Source organism: Lycorma delicatula, chromosome 2 (genome assembly GCF_047948215.1).
Source record: "Lycorma delicatula isolate Av1 chromosome 2, ASM4794821v1, whole genome shotgun sequence".
NCBI lineage: Eukaryota > Metazoa > Arthropoda > Insecta > Hemiptera > Fulgoridae > Lycorma > Lycorma delicatula.
Window position 1 is genome coordinate 12174304 of NC_134456.1, and position 11524 is coordinate 12185827.

General features: G+C 29.9%; 1 protein-coding gene across 5 annotated transcripts in view; it reads left to right on the top strand.

Annotated features, from left to right (window-relative positions):
* Positions 1–11524, top strand: part of rdgC (retinal degeneration C) — a 968675-nt gene that overhangs the window by 778037 nt on the left and 179114 nt on the right. The window lies entirely within an intron of this gene.

The following is an 11524-nucleotide window of genomic DNA, read 5'->3' on the forward strand; positions in this document are numbered from 1 at the left end:
TATACACACACTAACACTTAAAACGGTGATTCATTAAGAATGTAGCAAACTTTCAGATGTTCTACAATCTAAAAATAAACAAGAATTTTCACGTAAATATAGATTCGTAAAACCTTTCGTTAGCGAATGTCGGCTGGCGAAATATTTTATTCGGATTTCAGCGCTTTGTGTAAAATTAAGCCAGACTGTAATTCTTGGGATCCAAATTAAGGGGTAAATTTAATATTTTTTTTATGAAATCTTATTTGAAAAATTGAAAAAATTAGGTCCCCGTAGTGTATTTTTAATAGTTTTCAAGAAATCTAGGATGAAGGAAAAAATATTGGGGGCCGAAAAGCACAATATTTTATGTTTGGCGTAAAATAACTTTGTTAAATGGGTAATAAACACAAAGGGTTTGTAAAAAAAATTTATTTTGAGTAAATTCGTAAGTTTAGTCTTATCTGAAAAAACTCTACAGAAACTAAATACAAATTTCGAAGTTCATTGAAAGCAAAACACATCAAATTGTAGCAGATTTTAACTAGGTAGTAAACGAAATAAAATATTCAATATTACAAAACAAAAGAAAGAAATAATTTATAGAAATACAAAATACAAACAATAACACCGACTTACAAATAGCTAAATTAAAGAGTGAACATTTCTTTTGCCACAGTGGATACAGAATACTACACAACAAGCAATGTTTTGGTGGCTTTCCGTATTTAAATAAGGTTGTTTTGTATTAGTTCCAACAAATTATTCTTCAAAAAAATGAAATATAAATCCCCAATAAACACTATTATTAAAAATAAATGGTCCTAATATTTTTTGGTATATAATACCGGACCAAACGTCTACATGAAATCTGTATCGGCACCCAGTTTCGACGGTGGCCGGGTGGATTTTTCTGACTCCATATGAAACTTTTTTTTTTTATATTAAAAATTCCACTTTGATTAAATGTGAATTCATCGGAAAATAAAGTAGAAATGTTGTATAATAACTTTGCTTTCAATCGTTTCTTCTTTAATTTATACTGTTCAATTTATTAAAATTTTATAAATATATAAATAACGTGATAAATATTAAACAGTAAAAAATTTTATCTGATTTTATTTTATCTCAGAAAGAATAATGATATTTATTTTACATCTAAAAAAAAAAAAGAATTTTGTTAAATAAATATTTCATTTAATCTACTGCTATCATTGAAAGAAATCACTGATCAATTCAAAGAAGAAAATTCAGTTTAGTTTGTGATGAAGAAGAATGAAATCATATTACCATTGATGTCATTTATTTTCAATACAAAAAAAAATCTAGCATCTGAATATTTTTATTAAATATTAAATTACAAATTATTTATATATTTATTTATACTGACTTGAAAAATATATTGTGAGGTATTATCAACGTATCCCCCTATGAATGATGGTGTGAGGGCAAAATACACAACCAATTGATTCTTTGCATAGTTTAATTATATTTTTTTTAGAATACTATTTTATGAATAAATCCAAACTAGCAAAATACATAAATTCTCTGTATAATTTTCCTCTACATAAAAATATTCTATTTTTTGTTCTGCATTTTACAATAAATGTAAAATTATAGACAATTAAAAAATATTCGTCGATTTAAAAAGCAAATTAGGATTCAGTCATTTGCTCTTGATTTCAAACTTACGACATGAAATCCGGCTATATATTTATTACTATAATATTATCATAATGATAATATTTAGAGTTTAAAAACCATTTCCAAAAAATATATGATTGGTGATAAAGTAATTTTTCCAAGATAAATTTAAACTCTTTTTTACAAAATTGTTGGAAACTAATCTACTGTTTTAATTCCTGATTAAAAATATCCCAATCTCTCTAAGGTTTGTAGGTTGTAGGTAGGATGGTTCCTCCTCATTGCAGGAGCCTTTAAGCTATTCTTTGAGTAGGGGATTGTCTGTTTCTTCTGACTATTCTTTATGCGAGATTCCGTTTTATCTTTCTTGCCATCCAACCCCTTTTCCTTCCTTTCAATCCTCTCTTACCAATTTTGTATTTTGCGAAAATGTCAATCGAACGATCGATAAGCTTAACTAAAGATGAAAGGATCTATGGCGCGGTATGTTGTTTATATGATTTAATGGGACGATGATCATGGATTTATCTTGTTACTTTTCTGTCGGGTGCATAATAATCTTAGTAGCTTAAGTGCCTTTTGGATGAAGCCATTTAATTATTCTTAAAATGCAATACAACGAAAGAAAAAATATATAGAAAAAGGGAGTTAATAAAAAAGATTTAAATTCTATTAATCTTTTAGCTAATAGTCATAACCGCTGTCAAAAAAATCTAAAAAGTTTTATTTATTATGTGTTTAATTTTACTATTCATTTAGTAACTACATTCTACTATTAATAAAAGAAAAATATGTATATATACATGTGAGCTGGCAGGTGTGTGTGTGTGTGTGTGTGTGTGTGTGTGTGTGTGTGTGTGTGTGTGTGTGTGTGTGTGTGTGTGTGTGTGTGTGTGTATATGTGTGTGTGTGCATGTGTACGTGTATATGTGTGTATGTGTGCATGTATATGTGTGTATGTGTGCATGTATATGTGTGTATGTGTGCATGTATATGTGTATATGTGTGCATGTGTGGTGTGTGTGTGTGTGTGTGCATGTATATATGTGTGTGTATGTGCATGTGTGTGGGTGTGGGCGTGGGTGCGTGTGTGCATGTGGGTATGTGTATGCGTGCGTGGATGTGGGTGTGTGTGTGGGTGTGTTTGTGTGGTTGTGTCGGTGTGTGTGTGTGTGTGTGTGTGTGTGTGTGTGTGTGTGTGTGTGTGTGTGTGTGTGTGTGTAATAATAAGCATCCATACCAGACATATTTGATAGGCTGAGGCGTGAAGTGGTTTCCAGTTTCCTTCTTTAATAACTGGAATATATTGTTACTAATCGCTCCTTCAAGCCCGTTAAAATGTAAGTAAGTAACATTGAATCCTACATATGACATCAACACTGTGATAGCTACCGAGACTGGGTGTAAAATGAAAATCATATTATCAGAGAAAGTAACTCTTATTAGTGTTAGTCGAACCTCGATTTTTTTAAATATGCCAATCTACATACACTGCTTCGAATCGAAGCATCGAAAAATTCTATTTTCGATGAGGATACAAAAATTTTTTTTTAAAAAAGACCTATTTGTTAGTTATTTTCATTTGCAAAATCTATCCACTTAATGCGCAATATTCTCGTACTGGTTCGGCAAAGTTAAAAAGTTAAAAATGTTAAAAATATATATATATATATATATATATATATTGATGAATATAATCAATTATTAACTTTTTTTTCTAAAATCATCTACAAATTAAGAGTGAAATTATTATTATAAAAAGTATGTTTCATTTGTAGAAATAAAGTATGGTTATATATTGTCTGAGGTATTACATTAGTAAATCTTAAAACTAGAGAGACAGCAGCCTTGAGTGTTCCCTAAAGGTTACATCGAACCTAAAGTATACTCATTCTTTGTATATATTGTATTAAGGTAAAATACCATTATGATGGAAGCTGGTAAAGGCTTTTACGCTGTGTGATATAAATAGTTTATGAAGGAGGCGTAGTCGCGCTTCGTTTTCATAAATTTCTATATAATACAATTTAACGATACCTCTTTACTCCGTGAAACATATAACTGAACAAAGGAGTAAATTTGTCAATACATCTTATCATCGATGTGTATTCACGAGACTACTTTTCTTTTACGAGCAAAATGTTTTATTTAAAAAATCTAATCACGTTTAAAATTCCATTAGTACTGTATTCTCTACACAAGATACAAAGATGTTTGAGTAAATTACGTAAAAATGAGAGAGAAAAAGAGAGAGATTTTGAGTTAGTAGTTAGTAAATCAAACTGTAACCAGATGGTGACGTTTAGTGACCTCGTTCGATTAATATATGCTTCTAATACACAACTGTTACGTAACGACATGGTATTACATCGAGATTATTCTGTAGTTATGTACTCAAAATGCAATTCACATATGTTAAGTACAAAATTGATAAATACGCTTTTAAACAGTCTAAGCAGACTTACAATAATAATATTACATCATAAATACATAAATATCTTATTAATGTTATAAATAACATATTCCAACATCATAAAAATTACATAAAAACGTGTTGTTTTCATGCTTTCACGTAATTATTGTCATGATTCATTTTATCTTCTTACTAAAAACAATTGTACTGGTTAATCAAACTGGGCATTGCTTCAGTATCGTTTATTGTGAATATTTAATAAACATAAAAGTAAAGGATTAAATTTATAGGCTTATATATTACAAGTGATTACCAAAATCAAAGAATTCAGAATATATTTTAAATTAAATTTTTATACAAAATAAAATATAATTAATACATTAACTCGATTATTCCTAGGTTTTTTATTCCAAGAAGAGAAACAGGATATTCTCCCACATTTGCCTCGTAGGATAAAGGAAATTTGGGAAAATCCTTGACCAGAAAAGGATTTTTTTTCTTTAGGCTTTATGATATTGCCACATAAGTTTGAACTTTGCGCATGGAATACGGCAATGAAATTTTTATAGCGTATGAAAAATGCCTTACCTGACCGAGTTTCAAACCCGGGACCTCAGGTGAAAGGCCGAGACTCTACCACTCTCCTACGGAAATAAGCAAAATACAAAATTAAAAAATAATTGTTTATACTTCACATTAATACATTGACATTAATTATATGAAATAATATTGAAGCACCTCTATTTGAAAGTGAAATTCACAGGAATATTTTATAATTATTAAAAAATTAAATCCTCTAACTATTCCTAGTGTGTACATTGCACCCATCGGGTTGGTCTAGTGGTGAAGTCATTATCGCAAACTAGCTAATTACAAAGTCCAGAGTTCTAAGGTTTAAATCCTAGTAAAGACACATTTATATGGATTTTAATACTAGATCGTGGATATCGGTGTTCTTTGGTGGTTGGCTTTCAATTAACCACACATCTGAGGAGTAGTCGGACCTGAGACTGAACAACACTGCACTTCATTTACATTCATACATATATCATCCTCTGAAATAATATTTTACGGTAGTTCCGGAGGCTAAACAGAAAAAGAAAGTGTGTACGTTACAATGCGTTCAACTAATGAACAATAAGCAACCAATAGCCCAATGATATGAAAATGATATGTATGAGACGTAAATGAGATGTGGTCTCAGCCTGATTATTTTCTTAAATACTTCAATGATAATTAAATAAATATTAAAATGTTAATGGAATTAATGATATATATATTTAAGAGAAGATTATAATAAGAATTTAAGAGAGCATTAAAAGATTTAAATGGCAGAAAGGCTACCGGAATAGACTGAATACGTATAGAATTACTGCGCAGTGCAGGTGAGGAAGCGATTGATAATATCGCTTGTAATATTATATATCTGGTGAGTAATATTTATGAAATAGGGGAATTTCCGTCAGACTTCAAAAAAAGTGTTATAGTAATGATACCAAAGAAAGCAGGGGCAGATAAATGTGAAGAATACAGAACAATTAGTTTAACTAGTCATGCATCAAAAATCTTAACTAGAATTCTATACAGAAGAATTGAGAGGAGAGTGAAGGAAGTGTTAGGAGAAGACCAATTTGGTTTCAGGAAAAGTATAGGCACAAGGGAAGCAATTTTAGGCCTCAGATTAATAGTAGAAGGAAGATGAAAAACAAACCGACATACTTGGCGTTTATAGACCTAGAAAAGGCATTTGATAACGTAGACTGGAATTTATGTTAAACATTTTAAAAAAGTTAGGGTTCAAATACAGAGATAGAAGAACAATTAGAAGTACAGGAACCAAACAGCAACAGTAATAATTGAAGAACATAAGAAAGAAGCCGTACAAGAAAGGGAGTCCGACAAGAAAGTTTCCTATCTCCGTTACTTTTTAATCTTTACATGGAACTAGTAGTTAACGATGTTAAAGAACAATTTAGATTCGGAGTAACAGTACAAGGTGAAAAGATAAAGATGCTACGATTTGCTGATGATATAGTAATTCTAGCCGAGAGTAAAAAGGATTTAGAAGAAACAATGAACGGCATAGATGAAGTCCTACGCAAGAACTATCGCATGAAAATAAACAAGAAGAAAACAAAAGTAATGAAATGTAGTAGAAATAACAAAGATGGACCGCTGAATGTGAAAATAGGAGGAGAAAAGATTACGGAGGTAGAAGAATTTTGTTATTTGGGAAGTAGAATTACTAAAGATGGACGAAGCAGGAGCGATATAAAATGCCGAATAGCACAAGCGAAACGAGCCTTCAGTATGAAATATAATTTGTTTACATCAAAAATTAATTTAAATGTCAGGAAAAGATTTTTGAAAGTGTATGTTTGGAGCGTCGCTTTATATGGAAGTGAAGCTTGGACGATCGGGTATCTAGAGAAGAAAAGATTAGAAGCTTTTGAAATGCGGTGCTATAGAAGAATGTTAAAAATCAGACGGGTGGATAAAGTGACAAATGAAGAGGTATTGCGGCAAATAGATGAAGAAAGAAGCATTTGGAAAAATATAGTTAAAAGAAGAGACAGACTTATAGGCCACATACTAAGGCATCCTGGAATAGTAGCTTTAATATTGGAAGGACAGGTAGAAGGGAAAAATTGTATAGGCAGGCCACGTTTGGAATATGTAAAACAAATTGTTAGGGATGTAGGATTTAGAGGGTATACTGAAATGAAACGACTAGCACTAGATAGGGAATCTTGGAGAGCTGCATCAAACCAGTCAAATGACTGAAGACAAAATAAATATATATATATATATTATATCCCTGGACTTGGGATTGTCCAGGGTTGTTTTAGTCGCCGGATATCCTCTCTGTTGTCAAGGAGATTAACTGCTATAAAATTCATATGATTACATCGCAACTTTTATTAAACACGCAAAAAATTCCTAGAAATAGTTTTTTATATGAATGAGTATTTGCAAGCGCGAGATCTATGCATACATGCAAACTGCTGACCACGCATATACGCGTGATAATAATACAACGGATTTTCATACAGCGTAAATTTTAACACAACTTTTTTATAAATAAAATCCACAAACTCAGGCCTTTCTTTTTTTATAAAACGAAGAAATAAATTATTTTTATCTTATTAAAAGACTAGCAAATTAGTCAACATAAATTGCAAGCGAGAATTTTAAGATTACGCTCACCACGCGTGAGCCAGTGTTAAGCACGGACGCTAAAAATTCAATGCTATATCGTCTCTCGTGCGCACAACGCGCTAGCGCGTGGTCTTGTTTTTAAGGTGTTTCAAAGGTTCTGTATTCGAAGATATATATAAATGTTGATAAATAGTATCTTAAGCGAACTAAAAACAAAAAAATAATTCAGCACGGAAGGTTAATAATACACCGATGAAAAACAATCAGTGAAAATTTAATCTATTCTTCACTTGATGATCCTGTACTGCTCTTTTAATATTCATGTAAAAATGTCTAGTTCATTAAACAGCTAGTATAATATAGCTAGCTATCCCTTATAATAAAAAATTATATTTCCAGTGTTGTATACGGTACATTGTTTTAATACAATTAAAACTTTTTAGTAAGCTTTTAAGAAGACTGTATCTTTACTTAACTAAAACAGTGTATTTGACATGCCGTTTCATAAACAAAGAAGTCCAATAATTTGAACTTCTCATTGTTTCTTAGTCTTTCTTGTGACTGACTTAAAACAATTGAAGCAAAAGTACACCAATTATAGTTATTTTCTCTGAGACTAATGATATTCATTTTACATCCAGTTCCTGTAGAGAATCTAGTACACACCAATTAATTTACGGGTCATATAAATATGTCTATTATAAATTTTTAAAATATTATAAATTTCCACGCAACTTCTTACCTCGAGTAAGATGAAAACAGTTAAGAATTTCGATATTTAAATTCCTTCAAAATCCATCTATTTATTTTTTTAATTTTTTTAATTGAAATAAAATAATAAAAACGGAGGAAATATAAGGATGAAAGAGTGAAAAAAATATAAGTATATAAAGCCTACTATATGAGGCACGTTAATTAGATATAAAATTAAATAATACATGTTAAAATCCTTTTCTCAAGCAAAGGTTTTATAACCGACTTTATGATACTCATGCAAAGTATTACCGGAGAAACTGTAATGATTACCACACTGTACTCTAGACAGATGAAGGTTTTTATTTCACAGTAGTCCATTTCTTGTACCATTGTCGGCGGAAATAAGAAACAGTGAGACACAGAAAGGATTGGGCAAAAAAATGTAAAATGAGAAAAAGGAAAAAAGAAATAAAGAAGAAAGAATAAGTAAAAAGCTATGAAAGAGAATGGGATCTGTTTAGTGCAGAATAGAGCATATCATTGTAGCAAGATATTCTTGAGCGAGCTTTGTCTCCTTTCTCTTTGTTGTTATCGTCTACATTCATCTCTTTCTACGTTTTGTTTCCATTTTGTTGAATACTGCGTATAGTATTTCTCATTCTCTTCTCTTCCGTTTTCTTTGTATACAAATTTCCGTCAAAGTTTGTGAGTTGCCTTAAGAGCAAAATCGTGTTCTACTATTGAAAAAAAATTGTCTTTGTTTTTATATAGATATTATTTAAGAAGAAATATTTACTCTTAAAAAGAATGTATAGAATTTCAGTTTAAATGAAATAATATTTCCACAACAGATTTTCAAAAATTGTAAATTATCAGTTTTTATATAAATTATTAAATTTATTATCATCATTTTATTTAAAATATTCTTATAACTTTCTGACTTTTATTCTTACTTTACTTTTAGGAAACGATTGTAGACAAAACATTACGAACTACAAATCAATTTCGAAAATATTCCGCTTTTTCAATGAAAAAGCGGAATATTTTCATGCCAGTCATGAAAAAAAGCTTTCCATGCCAGTCAGTCTTATTATTTGAAGTTTGAAGTGAAGTGGTTTCCCATTATTTTCTTTCACAGAGTCAAATATCGACTTGCCAACTCTAAGGGATATTTTTCTTCTATAAATAATATTCTTCCTCTGGTCACTGCTTGGTTTGTCTACAGATAGGATATAATTGCTCCCAGAGAGTTTAATTGTGACAGGTGCTGTTAGTCAGTACATAAGAAAATTTATTTTTGTCACAATCGTAAGAAATAATGAAAGGAACAAATTAATCTACCATTTTTTTTGAAAAATAATGATTAGTTCTACTCACTATGGTAATGTATCGAGAATGATATTAAAATATTAGAAATAATTTAAATATTTTGTAGTCTAAAATTTGAGATTTTACAAAAAAACTTCATGGGTAATTTTCTCAATAAAAAACTTTAATTCCTTCTGGAAGTGATAATAAAATAAAAATATAAACTAAATAAAATTTTTGAAAAGATGTTCTTGAAATGAAAAAGTAAAAATAATATTAAAATAATGTATTTAAATTCATATGGAATATAATAAATTTCCGATTTAAAATAAGAAAAATCTATGAAATCTATGAATAATTGATAGAGTGGTTTAATAAAGTATATAAGAATTATAGCTGTGAAAAATACTTTTTTTTTTTTTTTTTAAGGGTATATTAAAAGGTTAAGTTATACCTGGATAAAAATACGATTGACAAAAAATATAAGCTCATGAAAAATGCTGATCAGAATTCTAATCCATGAACACTTTTATAAAAGGTCGAGACTCTTACTTTACTAATACATAAGAGTTAAGGAGAATTGGCGACTCGTCAAACGAAGAAAAGTACACAGTCAGTATTACCAAGGAACAATTAAAAAACTGAATAGGAATAAGATAAGAAAATTCCACTAGTGCTAAGTGCACTAATTTCACTAGCACTAAATTCCTCGTAATTTGGTAACTGAGGAACAATACGATGTTTAAAAAAAAAAAAACTTAAAATCAGATTAAGTAGTCTGAGGCAGTTAAAAAAGACTGATAATCATCGAACTGTATATTAGTATACAGTATACTGTTTTAATATTTTATTATTAAATTAGGGAAATGTTGATGGTTGTGAAAATGTTACGAAATCCGAAGTGATTCAAGTACTAAATCAAAAACCCAACGGGGTTGGTCTAGTGGTAAACGCATCTTCCCAAATCAGCTGATTTGGAAGTCGAGAGTTCCAGCGTTCAAGTCCTAGTAAAGCCAGTTATTTTTACACGGATTTGAATACTAGATCGTGGATACCGGTGTTCTTTGGCGGTTGGGTTTCAATTAACCTGACACTTCAGGAACGGTCCACCTGAGACTGTACAAGACTACATTTCATTTACATCCTCATTCATCCTCATACCTTGCGGTGTTTCCGAAGGCTAAAAAGAAAGAACGATACTTTAATGGGCAGCCCATTTTTTTAATTTTCTATTTCTCACTAATTTTGAAATGATTTTGTTTTAGTGTTTATTTAAGTGCTAAAATTTATTACACTTTTACAATTTATTACAATTAACCACACATCTCAGGAACGATCGAACTGAGGAATGTGACACACACACACACACACACACACACACACACACACACACACACACACCATCCTTATTCATCCTCTAAAGTAATACCTGAACGGTAATTCACAGAGGCTAAAACGAAGAAAAGGTACTAGATTAAAATAGTATGTTTTCGAAACGTATTAGTTTAGTTTTAATATGAGGAAATAAATTATCATTAATGTATTTATATATAACCTAACTGGTAAATCTTAAAAGAAATCCGCAGCGGGAAGTATGTAAGTGTTATTTTTGTTTTTTTTTTCTCAGTAACTATTATAATTACCATCAGTTCTCCTGCGGAGCCATAAGTAAGTTTCCTGACAAAACCACGTGATAAGAAGATCCTTAAGGAACCCTGAAAATAAATAATATGTTTTGCAAAAGCAAACTTAAAGTCAAATATGAAATTTCAAGCCATATAGTCCACAAAACAAACAAATAAAAAAGAAAAAGAAAGAGAAGGTACAAGAAATTAGATACGACACCACTAAACTTGACGGTATTAGATTCCTAACTCTTACGCAGACCTAAAAATAACACATATTTTATGTGTTATTAACATAAAATAATTTTCTACAAAGAAAAAATCGATCACTAAAATGATCAAATAAAATATTAAGAAAAACTTTAAATAGGTTTTTATAAAATACTTAAATATATCGAAAAAAATTCAAGCATAATCAAACAATTTATTTATAAACAGATGAATGTTAATGAATAAATTTCATAATAAAGTACTTTGTAATGCAATTGACTATTTAGCAATCCGTCTCTCATTTATTTTTATATCATGATCGTCTTAACAACAGTGCGCATTAATACAGCGATTGATTACAAATTTATAGATAATTACTTGTTTTCATGAAGGTGAGGTAGTTACATAATTAATCATAGTCGAACTATTCATATTATTTTGATTGTAACATTGTTATAAATATTTTTATTGAGTATAGTTTGTAAATTTA